The sequence below is a fragment of the Lepisosteus oculatus genome, chromosome 3 (assembly GCF_040954835.1).
Source record: "Lepisosteus oculatus isolate fLepOcu1 chromosome 3, fLepOcu1.hap2, whole genome shotgun sequence".
Taxonomy (NCBI): Eukaryota; Metazoa; Chordata; class Actinopteri; order Semionotiformes; family Lepisosteidae; genus Lepisosteus; species Lepisosteus oculatus.
Genome location: NC_090698.1, coordinates 57,240,282 through 57,261,340, shown reverse-complemented (window position 1 = coordinate 57,261,340; position 21,059 = coordinate 57,240,282). Strand labels below are relative to the sequence as shown.

The window sequence follows — 21,059 nt, the reverse complement described above, 5'->3', positions numbered from 1 at the left end:
CCCTGTATACCAGAATTAATCCTTCCCCTTTGTTCCCGTTGCTGTGCCCTGCGATTTCGTTTCTATCCCAGTGCCCATACAGTCCATCATTCAGACGCCTCACGACAGTCTGGAGTACCAGCTCATCTGGTTCACAGCAGTCGGAATGCAGAGTGTTGTTTGTCTCCTGGCCAGAACACATAAACAGTGCTGGAACTGCCCACCCACATCTACTGTAAACACAGGTTTTATCCATTCTTTCACACTCAACTAGCTCTAATCAATGTCTTTTCTGTCTGTTCTTTTCAACAAAGCAAGTGAAACCCAAAGGATCAGTTTCTAAAGACCTTTCCTCTGAGGAAACCTAGCAACAATAGATTAACTACTTAATAAAGCTAGTAACTGAATATACTCTCCGATGTGCACACCAGTGAATATGTTGTGAAAGATTTCACTCCCTGTCCTAATTCTCATTTAAAAACATCTCATGATTGTTTGTAGCAGAAATCATTGTCTAATTATATACTACTTGGAGATTTTTCATTCAGGTGGGAAATGTATCTGAGGATTTTAGAATTCAAGAACAGGTCAACAAGCATGTTCGGTGGAATAATCTCTGGATACCAGGTGGCTGAGGGAGTACAAATACACCTTTCTGAGCAAAGGTCGAGTCCTGGATGTCACAAGAATCAGTTCGCTGAGCAAGTTTCAGAACTGATGTCAGTTCCCTTCTGTAATGACACCCTCAAAGCAGAGGTCCAGTCGGTTGGCATCTAGGACAACTCCAAGGATGCTTGAAGCCTGTAAGTGACCGAGACTGAGTCCAAGGCAAGGGCAGGGAAAGCTGCAGTTCTTACATATACTGTAGTGTGGACAACGCCAGTTCAGGTCTGGACTCTGTTATCAGCTGTACCGGAAGTGATTGAACGCATTTGGCGAAGTGCTGCCAGGACATGAGTGGAATTAAGATGATTGAGGCATCCTTGGCAGGCCGTGCACCACGGACGCCTGTGAGCTTGCTCTGCCATTTGTAAGAACCATGCCACTCCACCGCACGGGGCTAGAGGTGCTGTAATGTTTGCACTGTGAATAATGGTGAACGGCTCCAACAGTGCACGTCTGCCGGTCACGCTACATGGTCCTTATCCCTCCCATATTGATGCAAAGGCTGTGTATCAAGTCCACTGACAATTGTCAATTGCAGGCTAGGGGTTTATGCAAAGAAAAATATTTCATAATTACAAAATTAAAAAGAAACATCTGAGAAGGTACAATGTGCAACGGGGTTTTTACTTTTAAGTCACGGATACAATTTTTGGCATAGAGCCTTAAATGCCTTTTTATAAATAAAATATTTTCGTCAGTTGAACCCAGGTTTGTAAAGGTGTATAACAAATTTTAACTAGAACCTCAGTCAGATAAATTAGTAGTCTGCCCTAGGCAGGCTACATTTCTGGTCCCTGCGGAGTGTCTGAGGCTAGGAGCCAGATTAACTTGGATTTTTCCCGAACTATGACAAACTTTCTCACCCCCTCTATGCATTAAGAGGTTATGAACAGAGTAAAGCATTAAATATTCTTTCCAAGACACATTTTGTGACGTAGAAATGATATGTCCGCAGTGGTGACTGCCAGGACTCCTACAGTGTTCAATACAATACCTTTACAGTGTCTTGACAGTCACTGTTGCACAAATACATTTTTAAGATAAAAGGAATGGAACATAAGTGTGATTTATGAAAAATACATCCTGAGGGAAAATGGAAAGATATAAAGAATATGAAAGATACTCCCTGTGGTTTGCTGACACATTTCCAGTATGTTTTCCACTGTGTAAGTGTCGAATTATTTACATACCCAGCTGCCACTCTTCCACCAGTTTAAACCAGATGCCAAGTTAAGTTGCCCCTGATTTTCATTGGCCTAAAGATTACTAAGGACATAGGAAGTAGTGAAATGAGATTAGGATGTCCGCCGATCTAGCCTGTTTACTTACTTGTAGCTATTTGATCCAAGGATCCTATTCATCCGTTTCTTAGAAGAAGCCAGGGTGTCGGCTTCAGCAACATGGCTGAACAACCTGTTCCACAACCCACTGTGTAAAAGCTATCCTCCCATTATTGTTTTTAAATGGACTCCCCCATAGTTCCAGCTTTTGGTCTCAAGTTTTCACCGTTGATTCTAAAAAGAGCTCATTGGGTCCCTTTTGTCATTTTCCTTGAGAATTTTTAAAACAGTTTTTAAATCGGGCCCCCTCTTCTTTCTTGAAGACTAAAAAGGTTCAGTTCCTTCAGTGCAGACCATTCACAGGAATATATCCGGTTGTCATTAAACAGTCTAATAAGAACCGATTCTATACTATTTACTTGTTAAAACCAGATTTAAATGTTTTATTAACTGTGTCAATAGCAGAGAGTGTTAAGAAGAAAACCCATGACATTTTCTCATACCTTAGCCAAGAAAAGTAAATTAGAAACTGTTCTGCATTTACATCACTAAGATCAAAGCTTGATTTATTTAGCAGAGGTTTAATCATTCATTTTTTTAGTGCAAACAAAATTACACTTGAGTCATAGGTAAAAACTAATATTTAGTACCGCAGAAATCCCATTCAACTATTTGGAAGACTGGACCTGAAGGATAGATCATTTTGATTGTAACATGATCTTATAATTCCTACAAAGTGATGTGTGAAAATGGTCATGTTAAGTGGTTACTGTTTGAGAAAGCACACTAAAACCCCTCCTTTATTTGGAAATAAACGATTTCATGCAATTTTAATTTTAAATGGGCTGAGATGTTCTTTACAGAATTCAAGTGAGTTCTCCATAGAAAAATGGAATAAAACATTCTGCAGAGAGAAATTGACCATCATTTTGTTATTGTCGGTAAGACCTGAATAAGCAGATCTTGTGAACCTCATGATAATATTACAAACATCTTTCGTCCACATGTCCAAATGAACATTTTGTTTAGAAGTCATCTGATCACACACTAGTTTATAACTGTCTCTTCATTTTCTTCCGGTTTTCATTTTCCCTCTGAGAATTGCACTTAAAAGAAACCTTTTGGGTGTTTATCAGTCTAACGTTATCAATAGATTAATCATGCAAGTGTCACATATGCACCATAAAGTTCATACCTCAATAACCATAGGGACACATCTCTAATTTTCAGGCTCTAGGGCATCAATAAATCTGAAGATATTCTAGTATTCTGCATTGTTCTGCAACACAATGCTGCATTGTGTTCCTTTTTAAGATACCCATTGAACATGTGAAGCTAAGTGTAATCTTTCATTCTTACCTCAGTTTTACTGTTTAAGACATGCACATTTTACATCAGCTTCTTTTTTATGTAAATACCATAAACCAATGCTTAACAGTAACAAGTAAAGTATTATTTTCTTATTTTGATGTTTTAATGCTAAAAGGTGTATTTTTTCCACAAAAGGAGGAATTCAAACAGAGAAATGCCTTATGTATTGTAAACCCTGAAATGCACATGCTCATCCTTTGCAAAAACACAGAAAGTACTCTCAAAGATGCTTCTTCATTGCCAGCATGTTTAATTGATTCACAAAAAAAGCGGTTCATTCTGTCCCGAGAAAAAATGCATTCACCATTTTCTATTCAGTAATTACTTATTACTTATTATATATATTTATTACTTAATGTGATCCTCATTTTCCAAAACTTTAAAAATGCAGTGATTCTAAGAAAAAAACTTGACGTTTATTTTAGTCTTTTACGAACCAGAGCAGGAAAGAAGAACACCCTATCCACAACTTTAATGTGGATGCTTTCTAAATGAGCTCGTTTCCTGTCATCATTTCAATAAAAGCTAATGAGAGAACGTATTGATTAGTGCTCCAACTGAAGAGGAACTGTTAGGCTCTTTCATTTTAAACAAAGAATCTGACTTGACCTGTTGGCAAGGCCTAAAGCTAACTGACTGTCATGAAAGTAATCAAACTGCCATTTTGTAGCTTGTGGTAACAGCCACATGGTTCCAAACAGAGACTGACTTGTACAATTTATTACTGGGGGTCGGTTTAGTCTGAGAGGCCGTTTGTGTAAACCCTCCACATGAGATGCCTGCGTATGGTTTTCTACTTTTCAGCTGCCAAAGGAAGTTTTTTTTAAATTTCATCACGAGAAAAGAAGCAACGACACGCTAGACCATTTTGATATTATATTGAGGGAGCGTAACAATGACATAAATGTTGGGCAGTGGTCTCTAATGAAGTGAGTAAAAACATAATACAAATGATTGAGCGGCTGCTCATTGGAGGTACATCTTTTGGTGTAAAATAGTGAAAATAAAGATTTAAAGTTATTTATTTTTCAGAATAACATACATACTCCTTACACTTGGATACGTCATGAGGAAGTGCAGTTATTAAGTGTTTTGGATCTTTTAACATGAAACGCTTTTGTTCCAGTGGTCCGGCAGAGGACTAGATTGTGTCCAATGGCTCTTCTCCCATTTGCCCCATTTGCTCTTCTGATGTCCAGTACACTGTAGGCGTAGTAGAAGGAGTGACTTGCAAATGCCCTACAGCAAGACTGGGGTGCAGTCTAGATCTCTTTGTCAGAAAAAAAGTCAAAACTACCTCAGACAGACCCATGTTGTCATGGATGATGCCGAAATGGGTCACATAACAAATGTGTCGGACATTATCGCTCATCTACACAAACAAAACCTCCATCTGCTGGGTTCAGGCTAAAAAGATTATGGGTTGATTTTGAAAAATGGAGGGCATTTCTTGCGGGTTTGCCATTTTTACTTGGGCCATTGACACTTTGACTGTCCTCTATTTTCAACAGTTTAAAGAATAATGAAAAGATTGCACCTCCTCAGTGGCTGTGATTTGAATGTCAATGCAACAGCAACAGAATGTTTAGCTTTATCATTAAACAGGACAAGTTTGTCACCTGCACCATGGATTGAATATAAAATGCCTTCCAAAATCCACTGTCATCTGCCAGTCATTTTCTGTTGGAAACAGGCCTGTGCTTAATATTAATGTTCTTCAGCTCTAACAGAAGTGATGGGTTACGTTTTGGGACAAACCACTTGCTATAATTTTTTTTTAACAAACTGCACTATATACATCAATCTTACAATTTGTACACTCTAAAAATCCATAAAAACTCTGCTCAATTGAAGAAACATTCTAAAAAGGGTGACTGGCTTTGTTCAATCCATGCAAGTGGTTGTCTCTTGCCAGTTAAGCAAGGCCATTCCTACAGTTCTGTCATTTTGTGACTAAATCCCTTTCTACTCCAGATTGCTCTAAATACATGATCCCTGCAGCTGCTTGTGTGCGTGCCAGCACTTCTTTAAAAGGTTCAGTAACCAATTCATCCAAATCTTTGAGACAGTGCAAGTCAGGTGGTTTGGCTTCAAGACCAAGAATTCCCAGGTTTCTAGGTGGTGAACACGTTGACATTGTTTGAGGACAAATCCTTCCCGGCTGTTTTTATAAATCAGGCACTTTGGCCTCCTGCATCTAATTTTGTTTGAAATACTTCAATATCAATCATTTCTAGAAGCCAGATTCCTCAAGGCTAAAATAATTATTTGTATAATTATAATATTTGATTTGTATGATTTGTATTTAATGATTTGTATTTGTATGTAGGAAGTCACTGCAGGAAGGTGTTTATAAATGTTTATTTTCTTCTCACTGGTACAATAAGGATACCTATCCTTTAAAAACCAGGCAGTGCTAGACTACAAGTGTGTGGGTTCTTATTTTTAGAGTCAGAAAGCCAAGAAAGCCAACTGGAAAGTCACATAAAGGAAAATGTGTCGTGAGGGAAAAGCTTGTTTCTAATTACATTCAAAGTTTGTCCTTGCTTGCAATAAACCCACAAAAAGTCTTGGAATAAGATCCAAGTGGTTAACATAATGTCCAACCAAAACACATCCTTTATACCGTTTGGCACTGCAACTTCACATATTTCCCAGTTTCAAAATTGATGTTTTGATTACACTAAATCACAAGTGGCATTAAATTTTGTGTGCTCTTAGCTGTTTCTGTCCCTCAGTTGATAAACTTTAAGACATTGCCCCATCCCCTGTCACAGAAAAATGGTCTCGATGGAAGTGTTTAGTTCATAGCAGATGTAGGCTAGTGGGACACACTCTACATATTATACTGTATGTTAAATTGGTTTTATTAAATATATTAACATACATATTAAAGAAATTGGTTAGCAAACTAAAATCACAGTATTTCCAACATCATCCTAAATTATGGCAGCATTTAATTCATAGATAGGGGTAGAATTCAAAATAATGGCATGCTTTACAGGAAGAGTTAATGTAGTTCTTACAAAAGTCTTTACTAGAGTATTACAAAAGAGGTACGTGATGTGAAGGGTTGTGGGAGTTTGGAACAAACCACCCAGCAATATTGTTGAAGCCAATGCCCTGGCTCTTTTCAAGACAGAGGAGGATGAAAACCTCAGATCACTTAGCACAAACTGTAAGTACACAAGTACACAAGGGCTCAGTGTCTTTCTCTTGTTTGTAACTTTTCTTACGTTTCCGTGTCCTGCTAAGAGATTACATGAAATTACCTACAGAGCTCCTGTGAACTGTGAACTAACCAAGGCTGTAAGGAGACGGGTCCAAAAAAACATCAACATGTGCAAAAGGGATATAACAGACCTCTGAGGACAGAGCAAAGGGCCATGGTCAGAGAAAAGCAATTATGTGCTAAGTGAATACATCCTGCAAATGGTGCATATTCATATACTAATGCTATAAATGCTTTAAACAACTGTTCCATTGCGATGTCTTACCCTGTTAAATCAGTGCATCTCGGAGGATTTTGAAAGCAGTTTGGGTTTTTCTTCATGAGGCGGGGAGCTGAGAAGGCATTCCTTCGTGATTCCGTTGCCCCAGCTGTCACATTTGGCAGCGCGCGCACCGTGGTGTGAGGGCGTGTGCCTAATCCGAACGGCCCTGCAGGGAGAGGGGTGAATCACTCATCAGCAGCGGGGCAGCTTTTCCCTTCCGCAATCCCTCCACTGAAAGAATTCCCGAGACTCCATGACCGGCTGGAAAGCGAACGGCTTAGGGTTCCTTGAAACTCAGAGCGAAGCAGGCAGAGGGGAGGTGCAGCCCACAGGCAAGACGCAGAAATCAGAAACACACAAACGTCAGTTCTAACCAGAAGCAGGAATGGGAGATAGCCACAACAAAAGAGGTCTGTATTGTATTTCCAGTCAAATGTAGCCAGTGTGAATGATTGCTTCTGCTTTTCTTTTCTCCCAGCATTGTTCACTTCACCTGGAATTGCAGACACAGCACGTTGTCTAGCCGAGAGAGATTCAGTCTCAATCCCCATCTTTCAGTTACCGAGCAGATGGAAAACTGATTGCAAGACAAAGAAATGTGCGTACAATTAAGGCATAAGAGAACAAATGAAAAATGTGACCACATTACATACAGTTTGTCATTAGCAAAGCGATGGCATTCTGTTGATCTGCAAAAGCCAGATTAGTTCCAAAACATATACAAACATGTGGCAAATGTTTTAAAGTCTCTCATGGACATTTCTTTTTCTTAGGAGGAATGGAGTGCAGAGAGCCAAGGCATACCAATTTCTTATCACACTATCAATGATCCCAAGATGAAAGGTTAGTTCTGGCTTTGGATGTTTAAGTTAAGGCAAGTAGTGAAAATGAGGTCACATAGCTTCCCAAGCTTGGGTTACCCTTATGTGGTCCTTGTATTTTGTATTAAATGGTACTAATACAGTACCATCGTCTGAGAAGTTTAAATTTGACCTACAACTATTTCATCCACATGTTGAGACTTTAAACGTCTGGCCTGAACATTAATTCAGATAATGTGAAGATAAAAGAACTAGGTATTGTTTACTATAGAACACTACTGGCACCTTTAAGAGTGTTTTTCCTTTTGAACTCTGTTTTCATTTCCAAAATTTGTCTGAATTTGTCATATACATTTGCCAAATTGCAAGTTCAATATTTTCAGACTGTGGGTTGCAAGTCTTTAAGTTGGCATCCACAATCCAGCAGGTTTTTTACATCTCTTTAAATTGTCAGCAGCTGAAGGCTGTGGAGTAGAAAGTTTAATTGGTTAAATAAAACTTTAACTGGATCAGTTTAACTTTTCACGCAGGTGAATATATACAGTACAAAATCTGTTAAACAAACCAAGCCCCTGAGAATAAGAGCTGAGAACTCCTATTTTTAATCTTTGCCGGTGTTAATTGATGAACCTGGAACGACTATATGACCCAGTAAATTATTTTATGTACTGATGGTCACCATAATAATACGTTAAAAGATTAAAATTCTATAAACAAAATAATTGGTATCCATAAATCCTTAAAAACAAAAATAATAATATACATCTAAAATAAGTAAGACATTCCTGGATTTACTGTATTGTTTTAGTTTTTGTGAAGTCTTGCTTAAAAAATTAAAGTGTTATTAATCTTCTTACATAGAGCAAAATACTCTCCTTTCGGTTCAAGTGTCACTTCTGTTCTGTTCAAATGACACTGATGAAACCACTTTTCAATTACAATAATTTTTCACATCAAAATTAGAGTACAATAACAATGTACAATGGCATTTATCAGTCCATCTCTGTGTATAGACTAATGAGACATTTTGAGGGTTTGGTAAATATTATTTTTAAAGATCAAAACTAGTTAAATGTCTTCTCTGATTTAATTTAAAGAGCTGTAAAGCTAGGTCCAATATCACTTTTCAACATTATCTTTGTGTTATACTGTGCCCAAGAACAGCATAACAAGTTATTACATAGGTTTCCCTAATTCCCCTGCAAATAATTTATCTAGTGTACTTTAACTTGTGTAAATGATTGTGGCCAGAGACATATGTTTTGTTTTTACTGAAGACATCACGTTATAGTGTCATACAAGACTATTAGGATAGCACAGTGCTATGTTACTTCATTTCTTGAATGTAGGAAATATGGTAAACTGTAAAATAAAGTTACACTAAAATGATGATATTAAGATAAGAATATGACTCATAATGACATGTTATGACAGTAGGTTTTGATTGGCTTTAGGTTTCTCTCCACTTTGAATAGTTTTGTTCTTAAAAGGTAAGATGGAGATAAATGAGTGGGAACTTATGCTTTGGCCATATGGACACAGCGAGGACTGAAAAAGTGACTGAACAATTTCAGATACAATTACTAATGAAAACAGGGAAGACACACTCATGACTCAGGTCAGCATAGTCAGGCTCATGAGGTACCAGAGTGAAAACTGCTTTCTGGAAGAAAGCTGTCAGATAGTTATATGGTACTAATGAACAGATAATGATAGCCTTCCCTTCCTATGTAGTGAGATAGGAATAAAACAGCAACTTTATTTTTAGGAAAATCAGCTAGATGTTTAAGCAAAGTATGTATGAGCATACATAAAAATGATCTGTTTTGAAAGTCTTTATTCATTAATACCAAAAGTATAATTCAAAATTGATCGATTTCTATAACTATGAATTGGAGTTAACAACATCTTTTTTTAACACTAATGAATACAATTTTATAGCAGGGTAAAATGTGTAGGTCAACCATTAGCACTTTGAAAAAGCTGTTTCTCTGCATGAAATATTCCATAGATCTCGTTCATCTTTGCTTAATTATTTATCTTTAAAGGGGTTTCAGTGTAAACTATAGATTTAAGTCCGGAAATTCCTCAGACAAAATGATGTGATAATGAGAGTGTTTAGGCACATCTTGGCAAACAAGACGAAAGCAACTCCGATCATTCTATTTGGTCTAACAAAAGTTAGATTTCTTTCTCAGAGGAAGGCATCAAAGTTTTTTTAGTTTACGTTATTGGCATGAATGAGTCCCCCATAGTATTTGGAGCCGATAACTCTTTTGATCTAAAGTTACACTTTGGGTCACCTGCCATAGGGGCAGCTGAGCTATAGAAGAGGGTATTTAATCCATTGTCTTGTATTACAGATGGGAGGCTATGGAAGAAAGTGCTGCCAAACATTTCACCCAAATTCTAAGAAAGCCACAACAGCTCAACAAATGCAAATCCAATCCATCTGATGCACTTTTAATAGGGACTTGGAGGTTTTTTTTCCAGGACTTCCTGGCAAGATGCCTCTTGGAGCAGGGAAAAAAGAATGATTGTGAAAAGATACAATTAAAGGCTCACTGAAGGATAATACTTAAACATAATATGGCTTAAACTGATCTCTCTAAGAGCAGTTTAATTTTTGCTATCCTATGTTAATAAGGCTGAAGTCATAAGAATCACTGTAATATCTGGTAAAGATCTCCACAGGAAGTATAGGAGATTAGAAATTATCCCTGGATATTATCGATCTAATGCCAAGTTATTCCATTCTGTGCCTATGTCTGTGGGTCGCAGATGACAGCACGTAAGTGGCCTGAGTCCAGCCAGGTTTAGAGAGATCACAGGAATCTTGATTTCATGAGAGGCAGTGGATGGGTCGTCTCTTTTTGGACAAAAGTTTGACTTTAAACCACTGTCTCTGTCTCTTTCGGTTTGCTAGACTCTTCTTACTCAGTTTTCTCTCAGCTTCTCTATAATAGATATCTGGTGGCATCTTTTTGAGTGGGGAAACAAATCCCAAAAGCAAAAATTAAAAAGTCACTCCAATTGTGTCATCTCAAAGCTGATCTTTCAGCTGACAAAGCCTGTTTTTTTTATTTTACCTGGCAAAAGAATTCAAATCAAAGTCAGTTTATCATGAAATCCCTGTTGCCTGTGTTAAATTCTTTAACAAGAGGGGTCTTAATTCAATGTTCTGATATTAAATTGCGTAGGTTTTTGATATTCAGGGTTCAGGGTTGAACTTTGAATGTCAGTAACAAATTCAGGCAAATTCTGGTAAGTAAACAAACAACAGTGCCCATATCAGAATGACTGACAAAACCAATTTCCTGATTCCAATGCATTTCATTTGAAAAACTGTAATCTGGTTTCCAGAGTAGTTGAACTCTCTTGTTGGAAATATTGTCTGAATAATGAATAGAATATATTAATACTAATAGAATATTAGAATATAATTAATATATTAATATTATAGAATATTATAATAGAATTAATATATTAATAATAATAGAAAATTCATTTACAGCAATATTGACTGTGGTGTTGACCTTCTAGAAAGGAAATTAATATGTAACATATCACTCAGCAATAAAATATATCACATAGCATTTAGGAAATTAGGCATGGGACAACAATTACAATTGCCCATTTTCATTTTAAAAATAAGGTATTTAATTTGGAACTTTCCAATGTAGTCATTTAATTCAGTGCAGTACCTCTAATAGTCCAAAATACTGTAGATTGTATGCTACCTAGATATTCAATATGTTTTGATTTAAGCAGAGAACTGTAAATATGGTGCATTTGAAGGGTTGTTACTTTTTAAAGAAAATCTAGAAGATCTAAACTCTTGAGTCTTAACTATTCATGGTTAGTTTCCATAGCATGCTGCTAGAAGCTAAACTAAGCCAACTCTGACTTTAGGAACATATTTACTTGGAAAGACAAACGAAAACATTGCTGCTACACAAAAACTACAGATTTGCACGACACATAAATCTTACAGTCCAGAGATTTGTATCAATATTTAGCGTAACAGCAATGTTCCGTCTCCAGTTTTTCTACTTTCCATTAGGTCCAACTAAAGACTCAAAGAACAAATAGAATTATTTAATTTCCTTGAGTTCTACATCAAGGAGTACAACAATACCAAATAAAAAAATGTGTACATAATGCTTCATGTAGCAGTACAGAAACATGAACCATTAATTTTGTAATATCCCTCTCTGTGAAACTGTGGAACTCAGAAAAGAGCTCCATTGCACTAGAGAGACAAACAGCTTCTCACTGATTCCTAAGAAGGGTAGTGACTTTATTTCTGTAGCAAACTGGACGTTGCCGTGAAACATAAACAGAAATCTGGGGATTTCCAGCACTAGGCCCAGCCATAGGGTAACCTTGGGTGAATTTGGATTTTGGTGACCCCCTCTTTTAAGGACCAGAATTACAGAAACCCAACAGCACAGATTCGGGTAAAAGAATTTCAAACACAATATCTCCTAAGGTGACATAGTTTTCATATATGCACTCCACCTCACAAGCCCCTTACTTTGACATGCTCTATAAAACCACAATAGCCAAGATGAGTGTGTATTCTTTATCTTTACCCAAGAAATATTTTATTTTGACAGTTTTTCATTTTGGCTACTCCATTGCTGACCACAATAACCTGGGTGGTTGCCATCTCAATGGGCCAGCTATGTCCAACACTGACTCACAAGCATGTCCTATCAAAACTACCCTCTTTCTTTAGTAGTAACATCACATTATTTCATTACATCCATATCACCCTGCAGCTCACAAGTGGCAGCCCACTGAAGATCAGCAGGTGTGAGCCTGGTCAGTACCTGGATGGGAGACCTCTTAGGAAAAACTAAGGTTGCTGTTGGAAGAGGTGTTAGTGGGGCCAGCAGGGGGCACTTGCCCTGCAGTCTGTATGCGTCCCAAAGCCCCAGTATAGCGATGGGGACACCATCCTTTGGATGAGACATAAAACCGAGGTCCTGACTCTCTGTTGTCATTAAAAATCCCAGGGCATCTCTTGAATAGAGATGGGGTGTAACCCTGGCATCCTGGACAAATTTCCCATTGGCCTTTACCAATCGTGGCCTCCTAATAATCCCCATCTATGAACTGGTTTCATCACTCTGTTCTCCTCCCCACTGATATCTGGTGTCTGGTGAGTGTACTGGCGTACTATGGCTGCCATCACATCATCCAGGTGGATGCTGCACATTGGTGGTGGTGGAGGGGAGTCCCCATTACCTGTAAAGCGCTTTGAGTGGAGTGTCCAGAAATTCTTATTATATCTGACCTCAATAAATTTCTCACAATTCAATAGGAAAAGTAATGATGGGTGATGAACTTTAGAGGTGGATAAAGCTCCCATTTCTTTGGATTCTCTGGGATGGAAAATGTTGTACAAATGAAAGGAATTGTATGACGGGTACTTTAGATGTGCTTGTAAAGATGTGTCATTCTTGTGCGCACTCTGTGGAATGTGAGACGATTTTCTTAACTGAGGTTCAGGTGGGATGACAACAATAATGTCACTTGCACCCCAGCTATTCTGAATCACAATTATTTTAGATGTAATTTCTCTAAAGCAATGAATGTCATAAGTAAACCTCTCTTTTTCCATTTGTTTTACACATGTAGACCATGGTCAAACCAAATTCTTCATACAAGCTTTGTTACTGCCATCTCCCACAAAAACTTCACTCTGTATCTATTGCTTGAATGATCTTTTCCTGAACTGAGCAATTAGCCCCAAGTATTTCTCACATGTTATTCCCAATTCATGACCTAAAGTCTTTTCCAACTGCCTTTCTACCACTGTGCTCGTCATCCTTTGTGTTTGGTGCCTGCAGTGTCGGATTCTTTCCTTTCAGCCCCTGCGGCTGCGGTTGCTACCTCCTTGGCCCTTGGCATCCTACTTCTGTTAAGGCTAGCTGAAAGATTTTCTGGTTAGTCGTTGGTGGTTAACTGACCCTATGCAGTAGCTAGTGATATATTAGACTGGGAAAAGAATTAGCTAGGTAAACAATCCGAATCGAGATCCAAGTAATCGAAGTCAGAAAACAAGCCGGGGAAGTCAGAAGCCGATGAGCCGAATGAGACACGAAGAGAGAAGTGAGCTCTAAACTGGTTAACCAGCTGGTTACTGAGCACGGAGATGCGGCAGAGCAGTGTTAAAGTAGTAGTGCATGGAGGGTGTGGTGTTGAACGGGGAACGTGGTTGGATAATTAATCCCTGCGTGGACGTTTGCGGGAATCTGTACCCATGGGAATATGTTGGCGTTTGCAGGTGGTCGTGACAACTTCCATCCGTGCCAGCAAGATGACCTACTGTATATCATCTTCCCTTTTTACTTTCCCCTGGCGACCAACACAGCCCACTGGGAGCCTATTTTCCACCTCCCGCAAGTTTTGCAAACCTTTCCTACTTGACAAAAACCTACACCTTTTCAAATTCCTCCGTCCAACCCTCCTCTCTGAGCTCCAGAGGCTGCCAGGCGTCTTGACTGTGTCACGGATGTCGGAAAGGACGAACCGTGGAATGACAGGAGAGCCAAAAGACCCTATGCGTAGCGGCGAGATGGGGGTTAGCCCGGGCTCAGCTGTTCAGGAAATGCCGTATAGAAACCTATGCCCTCAGGTAGCGGACGTGGGGCAACCTGGTGCTAGGCGGGTTTCAGGACATCTGAACATCAATGCTATGCGAAGGCAGAATGAAAGACCCGGAAATATATAGCCCCAGAGAGAGAAAAACACCGGAAGGACAGCAAAGAACCGGAAATGAGAGACAGGACAGAGAAGGAGCGCCCCCTGGCTGCAGAGGGCGTCTTGACTGTCTGTCATGTCCAAGTGTGAGAGGGTGAGTGAAGAACAGACAGCAGGCCAGAGGGACCTGGCTCTAAATGTAAAGAGCGGCGGAGGCTCTATCTAGCCACAGGCTCCCTGGCAGCTGTTAGAAGTGCACGGTAATTGTAGGGTGGCCAGATGTGAGGGGAGTGCGCTGGAAGCTACTGCACAAGTTAGTGAAAAGGAGGGACCTGTGGTAGCTGCGGCAGCTTAGAGAGAAGCCAAAGAGGTGTCACCAAGGAGGTGGGGAGCTCTACGATAGGGTTAAAGAGCAGCATGTCCGACTGCCCGTAAGCTAGAGAAGGTGGTAGAGCCAAATGGGAACAATCAACAGAGGGTATGATGCTATTACCCCGCAAGGGGTCAGTTAGGTATCATAAGGTTACTACATGCAGGAGAGTGTGAAGGGAGTGAGGGAGTAAGTCTTAAGTTAACTGTAAGTGGGAGTCCTGTAAGTCCCTTTCCCGATGCTCCCAGTCCACGAGCGAAGGGCTGGGGATGGAGCAGTGACTAAGCCTTCGAGAGCGAGAGGGAACACCTCAGGACTCGGTTACTGAAGAGCAGAGCTCTGGTTTATCACCAGATGTACTTCATGCCAGAAACAGAAGAACCTCAAGCATGACCTTGGAGGAGGTTAAGGAAGCCAGGACCAAGGTACAAAAAACATAAAACACAACAGGGAACTTGTTGTAGTTTGCCGAGGGGAGGCAGAACTTCACGCATAGATCACTGAGCCTGGGATACCACACCCTCAAGTGAAGGGCTCAGCAACCTCCAGTTGGGTTATTGTTCAGCTGGACCAAGAAAAAACAACGTGGGCTTCCCTCATATTACACTGGCCGCCTCTAGTCCTGTACTCTCCTCCTAGTCCTCTCAGAGGAGAGGACGTATTTTGTGCCTTACAGTCTATATTAGTGGTGTATCTTTAGATTTGGACCCGACTGATTCTAGTGCCTTTATATGACTGTCCCTTTGCAGCATCACAAATTTTTTTCTTTTAAATATTCATAGAATCATGTTATATACTATAACTACTGCCACAACTTGTTTGATTAAAAACAACACCTACAATAACATTAAACTAAGCTCGTAAAGGAGAAGCATCTACCAACAGCTTTACACAAAACCACTCTACCAGAAATTCTCTCTGTGACTCACTGGATACTACGAAAAAAACAGCCATCTGTTACAGGATGCTCTGTAAATCATAAAAAAGGACATGAAAGTTAGACTGGCCTGCAAAGATGCTGAATAGTTTGGGATTTCGCCACAGGAACTTAACATTTGCGTCAAATATTCTTTTAATAAATTGCTGCACTCCTAACAAACCTTCTTGCTTTGAATAGAGCATTTCATATCTGGGGAGATACAAGTCGAGATATGTTCTGTCTTTAATAAATCAAACAACACTTTGGAAACCGGTGATGTTCACTCATATTTCCATGACCATAATGGCAAGAACTTTGGAGACCCACTGTAAATTAACTGTTAATTTAGCTCATTGTCCTGCACAGAAGCATAAAGAAAAAAATGTTGGTTTTTCAAATCTTTTGTTAGTGGAAATTTAATAGAATTGCAAACAATGCAACTAATCTCTGTTTGAGAGAAAGATTTGAATGTTTGCTTATAACACATAAAAGAGGGTTTGCTTGCTTTCACATGCAAGTAAAGGCAAATGTTCAGTTTATTGTGCCTGATATTTCTGAGAATCCAAGGAATAATTTTCACCCTGAGCAAAAGCCTGTAGGTATTTAGACCACACACATGGCTACATTTAGTTTACACCAATTCTAAATATAATGCTGCAAGGCTTAGACAAGGTCCCTCATATCTTTGTTTAACAGTTTTCTTAAATGCTCAATAGGCCTTCGGGGGCCCCATTGCTAAGTATAATATTTGCGCCCACGTCCCACCCACTACGGGTTCTCACGACCTACTGTGAAACCATGAAGAGGTCTGGAACTGCTGTGTTCAGTCTGTCACCAGCTAACAACACTCTTAACGTGTGTGTTACACCCCCAATGTCTTCTTTTTCCCAAGTATTTCTTGGACAGACACAAAATTCTGTATTTTCTACCATGGAGCTTGTGCCTTTCCAACTGCCATTGTTATTAAGGTTGAAAACTAAATTAAGTTTGTAACATTCCAGGAGCTTCTCAACCTAAAATGCCCTTTAGCTGCAACACTTGTAGAACGTTGACCTAGAGAGTCATATTATAAAGTAGATTTACAAACTATAATGGAAGCATGGATGCCACACAGAGACAACTACGATAATTACAGTATGTATGTTTTAAAATAGACAGATAACAATAGATGTGGTTCTGTTAGGAAAGTGCTAGAAACAAAGCTTGTCTATTTTTCTGTCTAAATACACAGAAGTTCCGATACATGATGTATAGTCGATAAAGAGCTACACTGATGGGTTTAAACAGTTAGAAAGCTGTAGCACCACTGTCTGCTTGTTTTAGGAGTCCACAAAAAGGCATCAGTCCATGATGTCACCTATTCAATAAATCTGACTTGGAGACAAACGTTTAAGTGAACATGGATGAGAGGATCCAAATGGAATCTAAGGGGAAGTGTATTTACCACTGAGAAGAGGAGGACCTCTTTACTAGCAGGGTTCTGAGAGTCTGGAACAAAAAATCCAGATGTGTTGCTGAGGCTGACACTCTTGCTTCCTTCAGCGTATGACTAGGTTTGATCGTTTTCAATTGATAGATCACTTGCTGGCTATCAAACATCTGCAGTTGGCTAAATAGTCTACCTATATACTCTTAAATATTAAAGATTAAAGATGGCACTAGGGTGGGTAATGAGAAAATGATAGAGAAGTCAGTAAAATGGTCCACAGTTCCAAAAATATCTTAAGATGAAAGAAACTGTTGAAGTCCTAATAAGTGAGATGTTTGGAGATAAGATAATAAAATTACTTGATACAACTTTAATGTGCATTTGAAGAAAACACATTATATGACTTTATATGACATTATATGACAGGAATATGACTTGGTTCTTGAAAATGTGGATTGAATCTTAATTCAGAAAAAATAAATGAATAAACAATGAGTGAATGGTCAGGGGTTGTTTGTAGTCAGGTGTTCTTTAGTTAAGACTGAGGTAAATTCTACAGAAGAGTTAAGGGCGACTTTGTGTGTGGTATTGGGCTCTATAACTCTTAGACCACACACAGACAGAGAGAGCAGTCCAGCATTCTAAGCACCTGTTCAGAAAGCACATTAACAGATGTCAAAGGGAATAAATAACAACACTTCTGTAAAGAAGGTTATCAGAGACAGTAAGAGACATTAAAATGATACTGTAAAATATCAAGGCAAAGTACTACACCCTTTAATTAACACTTGTTACATCCATTGAAAGTGTAGGTTTCACATTTCAGGATGTCGAAAATTATTATTTTTGCTCAGAAATGTATTCTACTAATTATAGCTTTCACCGTAATATCCTGCTTTGTAAGCTGAAATGTAGTAAGTTAAAAATATTCAGGGAGTGATCTTAATGTATACATTACACAGCACACATATATTTTAAACCTATGGAAGATCAAAGAATGATCTTGTGAAAGGGTTTGTTATCCATTTCATCTCACTTTTATTTTTTTCAAGATCTCAAGAAACACTTGAAAGTTATTGGATGATGTCACAGTGAAGATGAGAACCAGCCCTGCAAGTTGTCTCATGAATGGGAAATGTTAAATTTGTATTGTATTTAGTTGCTCTTATTTATTTCTGTAAAACTGTGTTGTTAAGTAAAATATGTTTATGACAGTCTTCTTGAGGATGCCTTTTCATTTATTTTTTAAGTATAAATAAATATATCAATTGTAATTGTGTTACATAGTTTTTGTGAATTAGAAACAGTATTGCAGAACATTTTGGCTAATTGTTTAGCTAAGTATCCTTGAGATATATATTTTAGTACTTTCTGCTGACTTACTCTCTGTATTTTTATATGAGCTGCTTTTTTTGGGAAAAAAATTACAAAATTATTTCTTTTTTGTTTGCTGTTCATGCCATTTTACATTTAGTAAATTTCCTGTGTGTATTTCTAAAAAAACATTTCACAGCAAAGAGTCTGAAAAAAATTGTGCTTCTTCAGATCTGGATAAATTAGAATGTTTTTTAAATATTTCTGAGGCCACCCATTGTCATTTTCTTTTCTTCTCACAACATTTAAACAAGTCACTCCAAGCAGCTGCTTGAACCTCATCACAATAGTCAATCTTTTGAATGTATGTAAAGAGCATACAAGACAACACAATACTTGTGTGTTGATCAGCAATAGTCTTTGTATTAATTTTTACAGAATTATACTCATACTACAGCATAACTGAAGAATCCATACTGATGAAGTCAGCCTCAGACTCCATGAAAATCTTTTTGGATCTGGGTCTTTGTTTTTTTTCTCATTTTCTTGTAGTTTTATTACACGTAAGCTTTCTTTCTGCCAAATTGTACTGTTTGTTATCATTATTTTGATTAATAAACAAGCCAAAATTGTTTGCTGTCATGCCAAACATTTCAAAGACTTTTAGAGTATAGACACAAACAATACCCAGAAAGTATTTGCTCTTGTTACAGATTCTGTAGTGCATCTTTGCTTTTGCTGATAAACCAAATTTGGAGCACTGTTTACATCTCTACAGCTGTCTTTGTTATTGTGACTGCTACATGACCTCTAATAAACGCGGATAAAACTGTGCAGAACGGCCTTAGCATCTAATGTTTTAATTAGCTATGCTTAACAAAGTTTTGAATTTTACTTTGCACAGAGGGGTTTATTCACATTATCTGTATTTTTTGCAGTTTCGATTTTTTTTAGTTTTCATTGGTTATTTCCGGGCGGCATGATGACGCAGTGGTTAACATTGCTGCCTCGCAGTGCTGGGGTCCTAGGTTGGGGCGCTGGACCTGGGGGGCTGTCTGTGTGGAGTTTGCATGTTCCTCCCACGTTTGTGTGGGTTTTCTCCTGGTGCTCTGGTTTCCTCCCACAGTCCAACAACCTTCTGGTAAGATAATTAGCTTCTAGAAAAACTGGCGCTGGTGTGAGTGTATGCGTGTCTGTGTTTGCCTTGCGACGGTGAGATGGACTGTCAGGATAGGCTCCAGTTTTCTCACAACCTTAAATTGAATGAATAGGTTAGAAAATGAATGGGTGGTTAATTGTCACTCCTATTGTATCCAATATGGCACCTGACCCTTTGAAGTCTTTTGGATTTTAAGAAAATCTTTTTCAATTAATTTTAACCCTGAAATTGTTGTTTTTTTTAACTGCCAACTATTACATCAAAACAAAGAAAAACATGTTTCTTCTCTCAGCAATTTCCAAATATAGATTTATGCTACTAAAGCAATTCTAAGCCCTCCTTTACACTATTACTGATAGTAAAAATTAAATACAGAGTGGTTAGAAGATAGTTGGTAAAGCATAGGGCACTACAATCTGTAAACCCTAATGTTCTGCCACCTTATTTGCCTCACATTTACTTCATAGAACAGAAGAATCCTAACATGGTTTTCATAGTTTGATAAGCTAACTTCAAACTCAAAGCTCTGATAACAGAGAGCAACCAATGAAGCACGCAGTCAGATGCCTAAATGAAAATAAGTATTTAAATCAGATTTATTGTTATGGAGTTTAAATAATTGCTTTATAGCGTTTAGCACTATTACCTAAATATCTAAAAGCAATGTGATACTGGCACCATATCTTTTGGCTACTGACATTCCAATCAACAATGAAAGTTATAAGAACACTAGATTTCCAGAATCACATGCGCATTAGAAACACTTGGACTCATCTCTAGGCCTTGCAAGGCAGAAACTGCACATACTGTATGACATACTGTATGACACGTTGTTCCTGCAACCTACTTAACACGTTCTTTCCTGTTAAAAATAAACAGCGTTATGTCATTGAATCCGTTGAATAATATACAATTTAATGCTGAAAGCTGTGCCGAGAGGAACACTGAAATATCATGTGAAAATAAGGGCTCTATGTAGCTGTGTTTGCAGTTCAGGGGTTTGCTGTGCTGGCTCAGGAGCCACATGTGCCGAGATCTCATATACTATTAGCTGTGTCAAAATCAGATCCGTATAAGCACCACACACTTTTCAGTCTAGATTTATCCATTAACCGCATTCCGAAGCTGCTAAGCTTGGCAAATTTAATTAACCCTTTTCTGCTATTGTATTCCCTTCATCTTCTTTATTATTATTTTTGTTATTATTATGGTGATATCATTAGAATTTGTTGTATATACAGCACTTTAGGCCGATTTAGCATTAGTTCTTTTACTGCTAAGCCTTACAATGCAGAATATGGAATGGCCAATGACTTGCAATGAGAAAATAACTATATAGTAATAGTAATAATAATATCTTGACTGGAGACTAATTTAAAATAAAAGGTGGCAAGACAAAGTTCTCCACCAGGCTAATTTGGTTTTGTATTGGAGACCTTAAGTTCCATTTATGGCTAATTTGAATTTTAAGGGTCCCCTACAATTGTCATGTGGAGTTATTTGCCTCTAGGGTAAATAAAGTACCCCAGTACCTTCTGTTTTTCCC

The 21,059-nt window shown here is 38.3% G+C and overlaps 1 long non-coding RNA gene across 1 annotated transcript; it reads left to right on the top strand.

Moving 5' to 3' along the window:
- Positions 1-6,975: 6,975 nt before the first annotated feature.
- LOC107080049 (uncharacterized) lies at positions 6,976-18,254 on the top strand. The gene is made up of 3 exons (XR_001480951.2): positions 6,976-7,200; positions 7,564-7,633; positions 18,093-18,254. It is a non-coding gene; the product is annotated as an uncharacterized lncRNA (long non-coding RNA).
- Positions 18,255-21,059: the final 2,805 nt, after the last annotated feature.